The 19,094-nt window shown below is 37.0% G+C and overlaps 1 long non-coding RNA gene across 1 annotated transcript in view; it reads left to right on the top strand.

The window, feature by feature from the left end:
• LOC145529436 (uncharacterized) overlaps positions 1–19,094 on the top strand; it is a 294,204-nt gene that overhangs the window by 34,830 nt on the left and 240,280 nt on the right. The window contains exon 3 of the long non-coding RNA XR_014071225.1: positions 14,264–14,350. This is a non-coding gene — a long non-coding RNA (uncharacterized LOC145529436). The remainder of the gene's footprint in view (positions 1–14,263; positions 14,351–19,094) is intronic.

Raw genomic sequence — 19,094 nt, 5'->3', positions numbered from 1 at the left:
AGAATTTTCCACAGTTTATTGTGATCCACACAGTCAAAGGTTTTGGCATAGTCAATAAAGCAGAAATAGATGTTTTTCTGGAACTCTCTTGCTTTTTTGATGATCCAGCAGATATTGGCAATTTGATCTCTGGTTCCTCTGCCTTTTCTAAAACCAGCTTGAACATCTGGAAGTTCATGGTTCACGTATTGCTGAAGCCTGGCTTGGAGAATTTTGAGCATTACTTTACTAGCATGTGAGATGAGTTCAGTTGTGCGGTAGTTTGAGCGTTCTTTGGCATTGCCTTTCTTTGGGATTGGCACGAAAACTGACCTTTTCCAGTCCTGTGGCTACTGCTGAGGTTTCCAAATTTGCTGGCATATCGAGTGCAGCACTTTCACAGCATCCCCTTTGAGGATTTGAAATAGCTCAACTGGAATTCCATCACCTCCACTAGCTTTGTTCTTAGTGATGCTTTCTAAGGCCCACTTGACTTCACATTCCAGGATGTCTGGCTCTAGGTGAGTGATCACAACATCATGATTATCTGGGTCGGGAAGATCTTTTTTGTATAGTTCTTCTGTGTATTCTTGCCACCTCTTCTTAATATCTTCTGCTTCTGTTAGGTCCATACCATTTCTGTCCTTTATCGAGCCTATCTTTGCATGAAATGTTCCTTTGGTATCTCTAATTTTCTTGAAGAGATCTCTAGTCTTTCCCAATCTGTTGTTTTCCTCTATTTCTTTGCACTGATCGCTGCGGAAGGCTTTCTTATCTCTCCTTGCTATTCTGTGGAACTCTGCATTCAGATGGGAATATCTTTCCTTTTCCCCTTTGCTTTTCGCTTCTCTTCCAAGCTATCTGTAAGGCCCCTTCAGACAGCCATTTTGCTTTTTTACATTTCTTTTCCATGGGGAATTTCTTGATCCCTGTCTCCTGTACAATGTCACGAACCTCTGTCCATAGTTCATCAGGCACTCTATCAGGTCTAGTCCCTTAAATCTATTTGTCACTTCCACTGTATGCTCGTAAGGAATTTGATCTAGGTCATACTTGAATGGTCTAGTGGTTTTCCCTACTTTCTTCAATTTAAGTCTGAATTTGGCAATAAGCAGTTCATGATCCGAGCCACAGTCTGCTCCCGGGCTTATTTTTGCTTACTGTATAGAGCTTCTCCATCTTTGGCTGCAAAGAATATAATCAGTCTGATTTCGGTGTTGACCATCTGGTGATGTCCACGTGTAGAGTCTTCTCTTGTGTTGTTGGAATAGGGTGTTTGCTATTACCAGTGTGTTCTCATGGCAAAACTCTATTAGCCTTTGCCCTGCTTCATTCTGTACTCCAAGGCCAAACTTGCTTGTATGCCAGGTGTTTCTTGACTTCCTACTTTTGCATTCCAGTCCCCTATAATGAAAAGGACATCTTTTTTGGGTGTTAGTTCTAGAAGGTCTTGTAGGTCTTCATAGAACCGTTCAACTTCAGCTTCTTCGGCATTACTGGTCAGGGCATAGACTTGGATTACCATGATATTGAATGGTTTGCCTTGGAAACGAACAGAGATCATTCTATCATTTTTGAGATTGCATCCAAGTACTGCATTTTGGACTCTTTTGTTGACCATGATGGCTACTCCATTTCTTCTAAGGGATTCTTGCCCACAGTAGTAGGTATAATGGTCATCTGAGTTAAATTCACCCATTCCAGTCCATCTTAGTTTGCTGATTCCTAGAATGTTGACGTTCACTCTTGCCATCTCCTGTTTGACCACTTCCAATTTGCCTTGATTCATGGACCTAACATTCCAGGTTCCTATGCAATATTGCTCTTTACAGCATCGGACTTTGCATCTATCACCAGTCACATCCACAGTTGGGTATCGTTGTTGCTTTGGCTCCATCCCATCATTCTTTCTGGAGTTATTTCTCCACTGATCTCCATTAGCATATTGGGCACCTACTGACCTGGGGAGTTCATCTTTCAGTGTCCTATCCTTTTGCCTTTTCATACTGTTCATGGGGTTCTCAAGGCAAGAATACTGAAGTGGTTTGCCATGCCCTTCTCCAGTGGACCACATTCTGTCAGAATAAGATTAGCTCCCCTTAAAGTTTGTTATTTGGGTCTAGCATGAAACAAAGACACATGGAACAATATGGACAAATAGAAAACACAAAATAAAATCACAGAGTTGTAAATCAATATAAATGTAGTCAATTCTTGAAAGATGATATCAGCTGAATTCAAAACCAAAATTATATTTTGTCTATAGCAAAGCTACTTACATTATAAGAACACATAGAGAGGAACAGTGAAAAAACAAAGAAAATAGATATATGATGAAAATACTGATACAAACCAAAGGGAAGTTGACACAGGTAATTTAATAATAAATACAGGAGTCTTTAAAATGACATTACTCGAGATAGTCACTATTTCCCTATTAAAACTTTCAATTGAGCAGGAAGACATAGAAATAACAAACTTGCAGGGGAATTAATAGGGGTAACAACTGAAAGCAGGTTTCTGCCATAACAAAAGCCTAAAATAAGAGGAGTTGGCAGTAAGAGGCAAAATTTTTGGTAAAACTGTCAATCGTAGTAACTGGAAAGTATATTACCTATCTGCTTGACCAGAATCTCTGGGGGAAGTGGTTAGAAAACTGAAACCTAATGTTGTGTGTTGACTGTGTTGACTGTTTCTGACCAGTTACACAGATGGACTCAGGAAAGAACTGGCCAGTTTTCTGTTAGAAACAAAATGAAATAGGTCTTTTCTAACACCATTTTCAGAGGATATAATTTTGCCTGGAGGAAATGAGTTGGGCTTCCTAGGTGGCGCTGGTGGTAAAGAACCCGCTTGCCAATGCAGGAGACATAAGAGAAGTGGCTTTGATCCCTGGGTCGGGAAGATCCCCTGGAGGAGGAACTGGCAACCCATACCAGTATTATTGCCTGGAAAATTCCATGGACAGAGGATCCTGGTGGGCTACAGTCCATAGGGTCACAAAGAGTCTGACATGACTGAAGTGACTTAGTAAGAATGCAAATGATTTAGGGGTTGACTTAAATCATTTAGAGGAGCTAGCACTGAACAAAATCTTGTATGGTCTATAAACCCTTTGATCTCTGAAAAACACAAAGGCTAAAGCTATTAAATGATTCCCCTACTCTGCCTAAATCTGAAAATCCTTTCAACTAAAACTAATCTGTATAAGGAATTGGGATGATTTCAAATTTCTGGATTTTTGACAGACAAATGCAAGAGATTTAGGTCAGGTTTAAATACTTGTCATTTAGTATTTTTGAGCTTTAACCTGCAAGACAGTTTTGATTTTGGATATTTACTTTTACTCCAGGGAATTTCTTAATATATAGCATGACTATGTAAATGTCATTTTTTTTTTTTTTAGTTCAGTACTTCTCATAATGGCATTTGATTTCATTGAAGAACTTATAATAGGCCATATTGGACATTTTGCAGATAATTTGAGAAACTCAATCTTGAGTAATGTGTGAATTTTGGGGTAGATTTAATTAATTAAATTAATCAGAGGTCACACCTCTGATCCATTAGAGAGATTTCTGGTTCTAAAATCTATACAGTCTATCACAAGTTTCTGTTTTCCTCCTTTGTTCATTATTCCATTCATTTTCTCAGCTAATATTAATGTAAAGGAGTTAACTACCATTAATTTCGGCACATACCTAGACACAGAAATTTCAGTCCATTCCTTTCTTCTTAGTCAAACTAAATCAGCAGAAAAAAATTAGAGGTATAATTTGCAGACCCTGCTTTCTACTTGAATGGGATATCCTGAGTAGACTTTGGTATAATTAGGGAGATCTCAAGTCCACTAATACTTAAATCAAGCGTGCATCTTCCAATCTAGCTTTATAAGTCATAAAGATGATCTCTCTTGTTCTTGGTCTATTGCTGCATCTGCTGTCTGTTTCTCAATTTATCTGTAACTTGAATAGAGACAATGAGTGCTATTTACTGGACTCAAAAAAAAAGAAAAAAAAGAAATACAAATGTGAGCTTTGGATAATCATGTAAATCCTCTAGCTTGAGACAGAATCTTTAGGCTGATGCTTCTGATTTATATTTTTCTTGCCATTCTTTCTCTTCTAGGCTCTAACTGCATTTCTCTAAATACTTATGAGACACCCTCTACACAGATGTCTCATAAGCAGCTCAATCTTGATACATTTAAAATTAAAGACACCCTTTAGTGTTTATCCTACTATATTCCCTGTTTTTGTCACTACCTTTAAGCATCTAATCCAGAGGTTATGTAAGACATTGGTATAGTCTGTCATTAACCTAGGAGCTTTTAGGATTTCCAAGGGATTGTTGTTGTTGTTAGTCTCTAAATAGTGTCTGACTCTTTGCCACTCCATGGACTATAGCCGGCCAGGTTCCTCTGTCCATGGAATTCTCCAGCCAAGAATACTGCAGTATGTTGCCATTTCTTCTCCAGACAATTTTCCTGACCCAGAGACTGAACCCACACCTCCTGCTTGGCAGGCAGATTCCTTATAACTGAGTCACCTGGGAAGCCCCTTCAAAGGTATACAAACAAATTATGTGGGAAAGGCTGACATAATGTAACAACTAATGAAACTGAAGAGGTTTTCTTATCAATAGTTTCCTCAATCTTCCCCAATAGGAATGAGTACCAAAGCATGGAGGAAGCTATTTTTAGAATTGAGACATATTCATTTTGCTCTTGGACTTCCTAGTTGGCCTCAGGGGTAAAGAATCCACCTAGGGTGCAGAAGATGCAAGAGACCTGGGTTCGATCTCTTGTAGGGAAGATTCCCTGGAGTTGGAAATGGCAACACGCTCCAGAATTCTTGTCTGGGAAATCCTGTGGACAGAGGAGCCTTGTTAGCTGTAGTCCAGGGAGTTGCAAAGAGTCAGACACGACTAAGCAACTGAGCACACACACAGTTGCTCAATCTAGGAGGCTGATGCTGTCGGAAAAGTGAAATTAAGGGAAACAACTAGAAGGATTAGGAGCACATTTTATGTAGGGTGAAGAATGAGGGAGGGGAAAGTATACTTCCCATAACATGAGAAGTTATGAGTTTAGTATAGGCAAGGATGCTAAATCGCTTCAGCCCAGCACTCTATGCAGCCCTATGGACTATAGCCCACCAGGCTGTCTCCATGGGATTCTCCAGGCAAGAATACTGGAGTGGGTTGCCATGCCCTTCTCCAGGGGATATTCTCAACCCAGGGATCCATCCCGCCTCTCTTGCATCTCCTGCATTGGTGGGAGGGTTCGTTACCACTAGCGCCGCCTGGGAAGACCAGTACAGGTATACATCCAGTTTCTCTGTTGCTTAGTGTCTTTGACCTGGCCGCAGCCTATGTTGGCAAAATGTATTCAGTCAAGTCAAAAGAGCACATTATTCAAAGCCTTAACTGCTACTTGAAAGGAGTTTGAATGGAATTTCTTTTTTCCATAATATACCAACATTTGACTGACTTCCTCAAAGGAATAAGACCTCTTCCAAATATCCAGTATAAAATGCTGAGCTATCTATAGGCAGAGAATCACCAGTAGAAGAATCTCTAATTTGTCCGAGAACCTCCTAATACAGTAAATTAGAACATGTTCACCTTCATTTATCTCTATTTCTCTTTCCTCAACATATCTTTCTAATTTTCTAGAATGTACTTGTCTTGAAGTGGCTCCCTCCTTCCAGATATCACAATAGACTCAATGCTGCCTGTCAGCATCCTCAGAACTTGATTTAGTATAAACAACAAAATGCTTTTTCATTAGCATCCAAGAATCCATTTAGCCCTCACGTGTCCTCTTATTCCCTCAAAAGTCCAACGGATTAATGACGATGCCTTCACCTCTGGAAATGTTATTTTCCTTTAAAAGAACACTCAGTCTTCATTGAAAAAATAGATAAGAAAACTCGTGAGAGTACAGGCCCTAGACCAAGAATGTTTGATTCAAACCTGACTCTTCAGCTAACTACTTATGCATCTCTGAAGAAACTTTTTAAACTCTTCTTTACTTTACAATGGGAAGAAAATCCAGCATTTATTTCATGAAGTCACTGAAGATTGAAAAATTTAATATATTGCTTTCAATATTAACAGCTCCACAGATATTTATCATTATTGTGAAGTGTTATATTTTTATTAAGTGTCCATTTTTTAAAAGAATTTGAAATGTTTTTCATTTTTGTTTTCCTGAGTACATTTTTGCAACAACTAATCTTTTGAGTTGTCTAAATAATTACAGCAAAAATATATATTTCTCAGGAAAGTTGTGCTGACAACTTATCTCACACTTGTTTTAATATATTCTGGGCCAAATTAATTTATAAAGATGCCACCTTCTTTACTATATCTGTGTTTCTCCATTCTCAGTGATATTGCTACCGAGTCAAACAGCCTTTAGTATTAGTTCTATCATTATTGGAATACTTCTAAACATTTAGAAAACAAAGGTTATTTTTTCTTCTGGATAGGGCAGAAGGGAACAGAAATGACCAGCAGATTCAAAGTTCCTTAGCTAACAACATTAATTTTATATAACAGCTCATGGAATGTTTGCTAGTGAGCGTTATTCTGCTTATTAATGCCATTAAAACTGTTAAACAAAATACAATTTACTAATAATATATTGACTAGAAACTTTCCTTCTTTTCAACGAAAGATATGGCTGATTACACAATGAAATTGCTCAGGTTTGCTGTTGGTTTTATCATTTGAACATTGAATTCGCTTGTGAATAATAATACATAAAGGAAAAAGAGAGACCCAAATTCCATCCCACTGCCATCTGGCTGGAGCAAATAAATGTCACATGCAATTGGCATACTCTTGCCTAAGATTAATCTCTACCCTTTTTTGTAAATTCTAAACCATGTTGTCTTCTTAAGCACAGAGCAGAGAATGATCTTCAAGATTTATTTTTAGAACAGAAAATGCCAGACTAGATAAATCACCAGCGTTATTCCAAATGACACAGTCTATATTCCCAAGTCGCAAGGTAATGGGTGAAGTTATAGAGTTGTCAATAAGGAAAATGAGAAATAGCTAAATAGACAGCCTAAAGTGTTTATTATTCTGGAAAGGTGAATCAAAATATTAGTGGAGCACAATTCACATAGAGATATTTTTTATGATTATTTCACACAGTTTTATTTTTTCATATCTTTAAAACATTTTATGTTGCAATTCAGCATATGGTGGTAAATTAATTATGTAGCTATGTTTTTAAGAATTCCATTCAAACTCTATAATATTAAACTTTGAGCATAAAAATATAATAACAATTTCAAATAAGTAAAAAAATCTACATTTATTTATATTTTTTCCTTGCCCTTACATAAGAACATCACTCTGTATTGTTATCAATGTATTGTGTAGAAAAGACTGAACAACTGTTACAAAAGCTATAGCCAACTAGGTTTTTAAAAATGACTTTATGGATTCAAAAAGCATAACCTACTCATAGTAAAATCACTACACTATAAACCTTCATTTACATATAAATACACAGGATCACATATACCACAGATCTATGAAAGTGTCATGACATCTTATCACCCAGAGACATAGTGTTTAAATATGATCTATGCTTTTGCATATTAATATGCAAAGTTTACTATAAATGTATGTATACAAGTATTACAACACAATTTTTCCCCAATGGACATTATATCCTGAATTTTTTTCTTGTTAGTGTCTCTAGAACGCTCTCATTGTTTTTACTAGTCCTACACAATTCCATTATATCATTCCACTATAATTTATTACGTAGGAGATTACATATAATTAACATTGTTTTCCCAATATATAAATGGAAAGACAGACAAAGGATAGTGAAAGAATTGGCACAAAGTAAGGTACAAACTGATAGCAAGTGTGCTGGTTACTGCTCAGACCGTAGTGTGCACTGCCTTGAAAGCAGGAACAGAGGAGGAGTAAAGCCAGTATTTTATTGTTCTTTCATTGGCTAAAATATAGCTGTCAGGTATAAAGCTTTCCACAATGGACACTTTGGGTCCAGGTAGTTTAAACTCTATATCGTCAATAAAGAAAAGTACTTCTTTTTGACAAGAGAAAAAATATAGAGGAGAAAAGATGATAGATAAAATAGTAAGAAAGAAGATAAATTGTTTTGCTTACTGCAAGGATTGAACTTTAAAAGTCCTAAGGACACAGGATACATCACATTGTTATTTTTGATAGTTTTTTCGGAATCTTCTACCATGCCTTTTCTCCTGTGATACTCCAAAACAGCCATGATTTCTTTCTAATTCAGTCCTAGTGTTAGCATCTCCACCAGTTTGGTTCTTCCGTTTGTACTTCAATTCCACAAAGAATATTGAAAATTCCTATTAGACTATCAGTAATATCTAAGACTGCTCAATAACTTTCCAGTAATTATTCTTATTTTTAAGGAAAAGTGGTAAATGGTAACATCAAATGAGCTGTAGTTTTTCTGCTAAATTCTTCATTGGAAATTCACAGGGTGGCCTCTTTTACTTGCACATTTAATCAATAGTTATACTGTCTTAGTGGATAGAGTATTGGAATTTTGAGTGAATTTGCATATTGAATTTCTTCCCATCCATACTTCAATGATAAGTATCTAACTTTTTCACAGGGTAGGTCCTTAGCAACCACAAGGTTGATGCCTAACCTGCCTTCCTGACAATAGCTGATAGAAAAGAAAAATAATGGACATCTGACCAGAGTTAAGCCAGTCAGATTCTGTTCTCTAGCATCTTCAGATCTGAGGGCATTAATGGTAGTCTTTATATGTACTTGAAATTTTATTGGTTTTTAGCAATTTGCCCCCTCCCTCTAAATAAACCTGGCCCTGTAGTTAAACACAATTTTAGTTAGCCCAGAATGGGGGAAAACAACTGAACAAACAAAAAAGGTAATGAAAATAAATCACTGTCAAACCAAAAAAAAATCAAAGCATTCAGACACCTGATTCACAGATTCAAAGGAAAATACAACAATCATATCAGACTCTATACACCCTACACACACATGCACACACACACACAGAATTCACCCCCAATTATTTTCTCATAGGTGGTCTTAAAATCCTCTGGGCCAGGGAAATATATTATGGCAGCCAGAATGACATCCAAGGAAGTTTGATAGATGGTCTTGATACTTGATGTTATCATGCACACTGTTTTCCATCTAAAACGGGACATATTACATATGTTAGACCATTGGCCAGTTTACAATATGAAATTTATTTCTTTGCACATTTTTGATTCTAAATGGAACTTACACTTTAATAATGATAATGATTATGTTAGGAGTATTAGAAGTACCCATATTCTGTAGAATAAAAATGTAATACTTGTATAAAAATGAGAGAACACTAATAGAAATATGGAAGTCACCTAGGTGTCATGGACCTAGAGAAGAGTGGCTTCATGTCATAGCTTGTGAATGCAATAGATTGGTTAGATTTTGAGATGTCTTGTTAAAGTGGAGGTGTTCTTGAGATTTTACTGAAGATAATTATATCTTGAGAAAATCTTTTATCAGTGGAGATGCATATTTAGATAAAAAAGATGTATGCACCCAGAAATCAAGGGATGTAGTATCATGAAAACCTATCTTATGAGTAGGTTCTATTTTTCTGAGAAATGCTTCCCTAATGGCTCAGTGGTAAAGAACCCACCTGCCTATGCAGGAGCCACAGGAGACTTGGGTTCAATCCTTTAGTTGGGAAGGAAATGGTAACCCCATTCCAGTATTTTTGCCTGGCATAGCCTATGGGCAAAAGAGCCTGACAAGCTACAGTCCATGTGGTTGCACAATAATGACTAAACCACAATAGGATCCACTCACATAGATTTCCTAAACTGTTTCCTATTGCTCCTTCCTAAGCAGCAATATTTGCATTGCATGACCTTTATTCCATAATGACTGGATGACTGAAAGTTCTTGGAAATTATGTATGATCTAATCAGGAGGCTATTAAATTTGAGAATTTGAAATGGGATTACCAGAAAGTAAATTAAGCTCTGTAAATGGTATAAACTCTAAAATACAAAAATGTTGAGAATTTTTTCCCATGTAAGAATGTAAAGAAAGGAAAAGCTAGTCTATTGGAGAGAAGATTTAAGAAAATCCCCCCAAACTTTCGTGAAAAGTATGTATATAGATAGGAATGTAGCTTTAGATAAATCCATATTTTTGTCCATCCAGTCTTAGTAGTTCTGTAATTCTCGCTCTTAATCTCTTTCACATTCCTTACTGTATTCATACTCATTCAGTTCAGTCACTCAGTTGTGTCTGACTCTTTGCAACCCCATGGACTGCAGCACGCCAGGGCTCCCTGTCCATCACCAACACCCAGAGCTTGTTCAAACTCATGTCCATCGAGCCGGTGATGCCATCCAACCATCTCATTTTCTGTCATCCTCTTCTCCTCCTGCCTTCAGTCTTTCCCAGCAATAGGGTCTTTTCTAAGGAGTCAGTTCTTCATATCAGGCGGCCAAAGTATTGGAGTTTCAGCTTCAGCATCAGTACTTCCAATGAATATGAAGAACTGATTTCCTTTCAGATGGACTGGTTGGATCTCCTTGCAATCCAAGGGACTCTCAAGAGTCTTCTCCAACACCACAGTTTAATAGCATCATTTCTTCAGTGCTTAGCTTTCCTTATGGTCCAACTTTCACGTCCATACATGGCTACTGGAAAAACCATAGCTTTGACTAGATGGACCTTTGTTGGCAAAGTAATGTCTCTGCTTCTTAATATGCTGTCTACATTGCTCATAGCTTTTGTTCCAAGGAGGAAGCATCATTTAATATCATGGGTCCCATTATAACATAAATATCATAGTGAGTGATACCTTTAATTTTTTTCTGAAACTACTTTACATTATTACTCCTGTCACAACTAGCTTTCTACCATTTCCTTAATAGATACACTATTAATGAATATATACATATCTTGGGCATAATACAAAGGATAATATTTGTAAAAACACCTATTAAGATGTATTTTAGTTTGTGCAACAATTGAACAAACTTTTGAGGTCATATAATAAGTTTGAGTCATTAGATGTGCAATGCTTACTAGCATAGAAGTAAATATCAGAACAAATTGAGAGAACAATTAAGTCTGGTACAGTAAAACCTTAAAAAAACACTACCACTATGAAAAATGATTTTAGAAAGGGAAAAAAGTAAAGGGTAGAAGCCTTGTAGTTAAAAGATCAGAATATAGTGCCTGATATCTTTTTTATGCCCCAATTTGATATGCATTACCTTAAGTCAGTCATTTAATTTCTTTAAGGTTCTGTGTTTTATCTATGAAAGTTAGGTAGCAATAGTATCTACCTCTATGCATAGGTTATAAGTTTAAATAAGATTATAAAAGCATTAAACTACATTCATAATTAAGTCTTCAACAACTATAAATTCAAAAAGAAAATATGACATCTCTATAATTTTTTTATCACCACGATGCACAATAGCCCTGAAAACTTCCATTAGAAGATCATGGGGTACATCATAATAGATCAGGTAATTTCTTTTTGCCAGTTCAACAGAAACATAATCCTTTAGATCAGCTAATATGAGTCAAAATCAGACACTGTTGCACTAGGATTTTGTAAATGAATAAGTCCTACTTTTGACCCCCTAATTAATTCAGTTGTCTAAACATAAAAATAAACCAATGATAAAAAGTACCACATAACACAGTTAGCTACATTGTGATGAAGTGTCTTTTCAAGTGTTTTTCCCATTTACAACATCTTCCTCTCCCACTTTCAAGCATTAACTACCTTTCTCATATTGAATATAACGTGCACTCTACTATTGTATATATAATCAAGCCCTTATCAGAGTGAATTTTGTTGTTCTTCTTCTTCTCCTGTCACGGATTCCCACATTCTGGAGGCCAGGGAATCATGTGCATTTTCCTTTCAGCCTACAATGCCTGGCACTGAACAAACTCTAAAAAATTAGCAATATAATAGAAGCAAGTCTAGAATAACAATGAATGCAGAGAATTCTTTCAAAATATGGATACCGTGAAATTCAACATACTCTATAGAAAGAGCAAACATAGAATACAGTTATCATTGAATAATCAGAAAACATTAAAAAAGCATAAAATAACCAGAGCCATAATATATTTTATAAAATGAAAAACAGTATGTGCTTGTGCTTAGTCACTCAGTCGTGTCTGACTTTTTGTGACCCCATGGACTGTAGCCTGCCAGGCTCCTCTGTCCATGGGATTCTCCTGGCAGAGTACTAGAGTGGGTTGCCATTTCCTCTTCCTTGGAATCTTCCCAACCGAGGAATCGAACCCGAGTATACAGTGTCTTCTGCATCGCAGGGAGATTCTTTACCATCTGAGCTACCAGAGAAGCAATAGAGTTCATAGATTTGTTGTTGTTGTTCAGTTGCTCAGTCATATCAGACTCTTTGCCCCTTAAATAAATGACTCCATCAAATTTATCTTTACTTCCTTAGAGAACGTCTTTAAAATAATCTTTGTTGTTGTTTTACTGGTTGCAGAGTTAGTTTCATGTGTTGTTTGTTTGTGTTAACAGAGAAATGGATTCAGAACGTCTTCCTCTATTATACCTGTGAAAATCAATGAACTTTCTTCAGTAGCTCTTAGTTGTTCTTTGCATATGTGTGTGCTAAGTTGCTTCAGTCCTGTCTGACTCTTTGTGACCTCATGGACTGTAGCCCACCATTCTCCTCTTTCCATGGGATTTGCCAGGCAAGAATACTGGAATGGGTTGCCATGCCCTCCTTCAGGGGATCTTCCTGACCCAGGGATCGAACCCAGGTCTCTAAAATCTCTGGCATTGGCATATATGTTCTTTACCCCCAGTGCCACATGGGAACTCAAATAAAATCCTTTCCAAGCTTTACATTCAAATTAGCAAGTGTTTGGACTCCACAGATAAGCTAAACACTGTGCTATCACCTGAGATCATCAAGATAAAATAGTCTCTTATCTGTAGGGGAAAAAAATCTAATGCTGTCTTCCCAAAGGAAATTAATAAACAAAGTTATCTTTAAAAATTACCCTATGAAAGAATACATGTACATGCGGCAGTTCTGTGCTCTCACAGACATCACTCTGCTTCTGTAATAAAAAATCATCATGTCCCTACATATTTCCATTTAGATCCTCCTCCAAAATATTATTATGTGTGGGCATCAATTTATATACTTTATTTAATATTAAATATAAATTTTCAACAATACCATAATAATTGTTACATGAGGTGATTTAGTTCTAATTCCATTCCACAAAATCCTATTTGGTCCATAATGTCCCTGATGTATTTTATTGTCCTCATAAAAACATAAAACAAACCATTTTACTCACCAATAATTCTTTGAAGAAGTGTGTCCAGAGCCTAACATAGAACCCTACCAATATATCTCTTCAATGCAATTCAAACATTCAAGATCACGGACTGCTTTACATGGAGCTATTAGCTTATGCATAAATTTTAGTTGATGAAAGACACTGGGAACACAGTGGACAAATAGGCACTTGAAATAAGGCAAAATCCTAATCACTGATGAGGTGTGTGCAGAAATAGATGATTTGTGGGACACCTAAGACGTGTGGACCTGCACGTCAATAGACAGTGTGTTTTTACATCTGAGTGAGACCAGTTCAGTTATGATGTGGGTCACTGCACACCTCCGTTGCAGTCTCTCACTTTCCTTTGTGTCACTGGGGTTCACATGTCAAAGAGGGTGATATCACAAGTTGGAAGGAGTGTGAATTCCTGAGTCACTCTTTGGAGTAAAGCCACAAGTTCCCCAGTGAAAAACATTTGAAATAAACTTTGTATGGGTGAGAAATAAACTTTTATTGAATTAAGCCAGTGAGATTTTTGAGTCATTTATTGCAAGTGCTACATTGCTTAAGCTAATATAGGGATCAAGGAGAATATGATTTGAGTTGACTGATGAGCAGGACTGGAGAAAACCTACTCTGCTCTGCTCTTTGCTCTTACGTTTCACAGTTTTTCTACATTCTGCCCTCTTTAAAAATTGGTGCTCGGAAAAGCTTGATAGGATCACAACAGAGAACAAGATGAGTGTAAAGCATTAAGAAAAGAGAAATAAAAAACAGAACTCTCTCTTCTTTTCACTTTTGCATATGCTTTCAATGTTGAGGCTGGAGTAGGAGGGGAGGGTGGGTGAGGCATGCAATGAAAAATAGTAATAACATGAATTTTCTCTTTTATGTCTTCCTTCCTCTATTTTTGATTCCACAGTTACTTACCAGAATTAAAGTAGCAGGTGTGAGTGAGTCCCAAGAAGAGTCAATGAATGGATATTTCTATGACATTCAGTCTCAATAGGTAAGGAGGGACAAATACATAGTATTGGTACCTTAAGTGAAGAAATGCATATGAATTAAGCCATATGAATTAAGCCATTCTCACAGTATTGCTAAAGATGACTGCTTATGGTAACACCCATAAGTCTTTTTAAAATTTTCTTAAATTGATTCATGTCCTTTAAATTTAATAACATGCTGACTGTAAATATATTGTTTAAACTCGGGTGAAGAAGATTGATATATTCAAAGCAAGTTTTCACGGCATATTACTGTTATTGGTATGTGCAGATGCCTTTCTTATTTTATGTATCTGTTCCCTTTTAGTATCATATCTTCCATCTCTTCTTTCCTCAAGGCAACCATTCTATTCTCCCTAATGTGTTATTTTCATTTGTATGAGTTTCTTTGGAGAGTTTATGAGTTTCTATTGAGTAGTATAATGGATGTTTTCAGATTCAGAACAGTCTAATTAAAATGATGATGTAATATTAATTTAAGATAGACTAAATTTGATACAGTCCACTACCTCAAACAGAAGTCCTCAAGCAATGCTCTTAGGAAACATTTAAATACTAGACCAAAAATGCTACCGAATTAAGATGATGACAGTATCTCAACATTGGCAAACACACACACAAACAAATAATATGCATATATGTGTAGATGACTCAGATTGCCATAGCAAAATAACACAGATTTCATGGTTTAAAAAATAGAAAATCATTTTCTCCCAGTCCTGAAGGCTGGAAAATTTAAGATCAAGGTCTAACGGAGTCCGGTTTCTAGTGAGAGCTCTCATCACAGCTTGCAGATGGCTGTCTTCCTTCTGTGTTCTCACATGGTGGAGAGGGATCATTTTATCTTCCTCTCCTTTTATGGTCACCAGTCCTATCAGATTAGGGCCCACTCTTGTCCCTCATTTAATTTTAATTACCTCCTAAAAGCTGTATCTCCAAATGCAATAACGTTGGGGGTTAGGGTTTCAACATATGCATGGCAGTGGGGGACGGAGCACTACACAATTCAGACGTAGCAGTGTACATCTCACACACAGATGAAGCCACACACATTGGAGAGAAATTTCTCTATTATTGAAGTTATAAATCAAAAAGTTTCTTGTGGCATTTATTCTTATGTCTGTAAATAATGTAGAACCTGATGTCATACATTTATTCATTATTTTAGCAAATAATTAATTAAAAGCCTAATACATATGAAACACTGTTTCAAGTTCTTAAAATTAATCAGAGAAAAGGTGAATATTTCTGCCTGGTTGTAGCTTACATAATAGTAGGTGAATATTGACAATAAATAATAAACAATCAAAATAAAAAGGGAATTATACAACGTGTTAGAAATAGAAGTCTTCTATAGAAAGAATAGAGAAATTTAATAGGGATAACAACGGAGGATCAGCATGTCTCATAGAAAAAGTAGTATTTGGGGAAAATTCGAAGGATATTAGGTAATTAATCATACAAATATCTGAGAAAAGAAAATTCCAGGCAAGGGAACTGTGAGGTCAACTTGTTGAAGGAGAAAATATTTAAAACAGCAAGAAGACAGTGTGGCTAAAGCAGAAAAAATAAAGTTTGAAAGAAGTGGAAATGAGTCCAAACCCAACTTGCATAAAATTGCATAGGCAATTAGTTGTAAACTTCTTGGCTTAAACTGTGAGTGAAAATGAGAATCATTGGAGCATTTGAAATCTGGCTTAAGATTTACAAGAATTAATGCTGTTGCTGTGTTGAGAACTGAAGAGGAAGGATGGCAAAAGTGGAACCAGAAACCTGCTGAGTGGCTATTAGAGTAATATAGGCAAGAAGCAACTGTGTTTCTGATGAGGCTGGTAGCACTAGAGGTTGTAGTAAATATTGGGATCCTGAATATATTTTGAAGGTAGTATTCAAAAAGAATTACTGATGGTTTGTGTGCAGGTAATTTAGCACTCAAGTACACAGTTAGCTTAAGTTTATTATATTATGATCACTATCTCCTGATACAAAAAGCAATAGAACTTTCAGCAGGTCACAAACCTAGTTATAAAGCCAAATATTCTGGAAAATAAAAATGTTTCCATGAAGTAAGCTGGGGTAAATCCAACATAGACTAGCTCACCATGGAGTCTCACGTGTTAGACTCCATTGGTGCTCTAGTGGAAATGTAACTTTAAAGTAGGTCAAATGCCTGGTTATTCATCTTGTAGGTAGTTTATATATTCAGCTCTATACTTCCTAAAATGAACTGACAGCTTAGTTTTGAAATGCATTCAGTCATCTGTAGACAGGAACATGATGAGTTCTGTTGGCAGTTCAGTTTAATTCAGTCGCTCAACTGTGTCCAGCTCTTTGCAACCCCATGAACTGCAGCATGCCAGGCCTCCCTGTTCATTAACTTCTGAAGTTTACTCAAACTCATGTCCATTGAGTTGGTGATGCCATCCAACCATCTCCTACTCTGTCATCCCCTTCTTCTCTCACCTTCAATTTTTCCCCGAATCAGGATCTTTTAAAATGAGTCAGTTCTTCACATCAGGTGGCCAGAGTATTGGAGTTTCAGCTTAAGCATCAGTCCTTCCAAAGAATATTCAGGACTGATTTTCTTTAGGATTTACTGGTTTGATCTCCTTGCAGTCCAAGGGACTCTCAACCATCTTCTCCAACACCACAGTTCAAAGGCATCAATTTCTCAGCAATCAGCTTTCTTTATAGTCCAACTCTCACATCCATACATGACTCTTGGAAAAACCATAGCCTTGACTAGATGAATCTTTGTTGGCAAAGTAATGTCTCTGCTTTTTAATATGCTGTCTAGGTTGGTCATAACTTTTCTTCTAAGAGGGAAGCATCTTTTAATTTCATGGCTGCAGTAACCATCTGCAATGATTTTGGAGCCCCCCAAAATAAACCTTGTCACTGTTTCCACTGTTTCCCCGTCTATTTGCCATTAAGTGATGGGACCAGATGCCATGATCTTGTTTTCTGAATGCTGAGCTTTAAGCCAACTTTTTCACTCTCCTCTTTCACTTTCATCAAGAGGCTCTCTAGTTCTTCTTCACTTTCTGCCATAAGGATGGAGTCACCTGCATATCTGAGGTTATTGATATTTCTCCCGGCAGTCTTGATTCCAGCTTGTGCTTCATCCAGGCCAGCATTTCTCATGATGTACTCTGCATATAAGTTAAATAAGCAAGGTGACCTTATACAGCCTTGACGTACTCCTTTCCCTATTTAGAACCAGTCTGTTGTTCCATGACCAGTTCTAACCGTTGCTTCCTGACCTGCATACAGATTTCTCAAGAGGCAGGTCAGGAGATCTGGTATTCCTATCTCTTTAAGAATTTTCCAGAGTTTGTTGTGGTCCACACGGTCAAAGGTTTTGGCATAGTCAATAAAGTGAAATAGATGTTTTTCTGAAACTCTCTTGCTTTTTCGATGATCCAGCGGATGTTGGCTATTTGATCTCTGGTTCCTCTGCCTTTTCTAAAACCAGCTAGAACATCTGGAAGTTCACGGTTCATGTACTGTTGAAGCCTGGCTTGGAGAATTTTGAGCATTACTTTACTAGTGTGTGAGATGAGTGCAATTGTGTGGTAGTTTGAGCATTCTTTGCATTGTCTTTCTTTGAGATTGGAATGAAAACTGACCTTTTCCAGTCCTGTGGCCACTGCTGAGTTTTCCAAATTTGCTGACATATTGAGTGCCGCACTTTCACAGTATTATCTTTTAGGATTTGAAATAGCTCAACTGGAATTCCATCACCTCCACTAGCTTTGTTCATAGTGATGCTTCCTAAGGCCCACTTGACTTCGCATTCCAGGATGTCTGGCTCTAGGTGAGTGATCACACTATTGTGATTATCTGGGTCATGAAGATCTTTTTTGTACAGTTCTTCTGTGTATTCTCACCACCTCTTCTTAATGTCTTCTGCTTTTATTAGGTCCATACCATTTCTGTCCTTTATTGTGCCCTTCTTTGCATGACGTGTTCCCTTGGTATCCCTAAATTTCTTGAAGAGATCTCTAGCCATTCCTATTCTATTGTTTCTCTCTATTTCTTTTCATTGATCACTGAGGAAGGCTTTCTCATCTCTCCTTGCTATTCTTGGAACTTTGGATTCAAATGGATATATCTTTCCTTTTTTCCTTTGTCTTTTGCTTCTTTTCTATTCACAGCTATTTGGAAGCCCTCCTCAGACAACCATTTGACCTTTTTGCATTTCTTTTCCTTGGGGGTTGTCTTCATCCCTGTCTCCTATACAATGTCATGAACCTCAGTCCATAGTTCTTCAGGCATGCTGTCTATCAGATCTAATCCCTTGAATCTATTTGTCACAGTAATTTAAGTCTATGCCCTGACCAGTAATGCTGAAGAAGCTGAAGTTGAATGGTTCTTTGAAGACCTACAAGACCTTCTAGAACTAACACCCAAAAAAGATGTCATTTTCTTATAGGCGCCTGGTATGCAAAAGTAGAAAGTCAAGAAATACCTGGCGTAACAGGTAAATATGGCCTTGGAGTACAGAATGAAGCAGGGCAGAGGGTATTACAGTTTTCCCAAGGAACGCACTGGTCATAGCAAACACCATCTTCCGATAACACAAGATAAGACTCTACACATGGACATCACCAGATAGTTGATACCAAATCAGATTGATTATATTCTTTGCAGGCAAAGATGGAGAAGTTCTATACAGTCACCAAAAACAAGACCAGAAGTTGACTGTGGCTCAGACTGTGAACTCCTTATTGCCAAATTCAGACT

This window comes from Giraffa tippelskirchi, chromosome 12 (assembly GCF_054371585.1).
Source record: "Giraffa tippelskirchi isolate mGirTip1 chromosome 12, T2T-mGirTip1v1.2.pri, whole genome shotgun sequence".
In the NCBI taxonomy this organism is placed as follows: domain Eukaryota; kingdom Metazoa; phylum Chordata; class Mammalia; order Artiodactyla; family Giraffidae; genus Giraffa; species Giraffa tippelskirchi.
The sequence above is the reverse complement of the archived record's forward strand: the minus strand, read 5'-3'. Positions and strand labels throughout refer to the sequence as shown.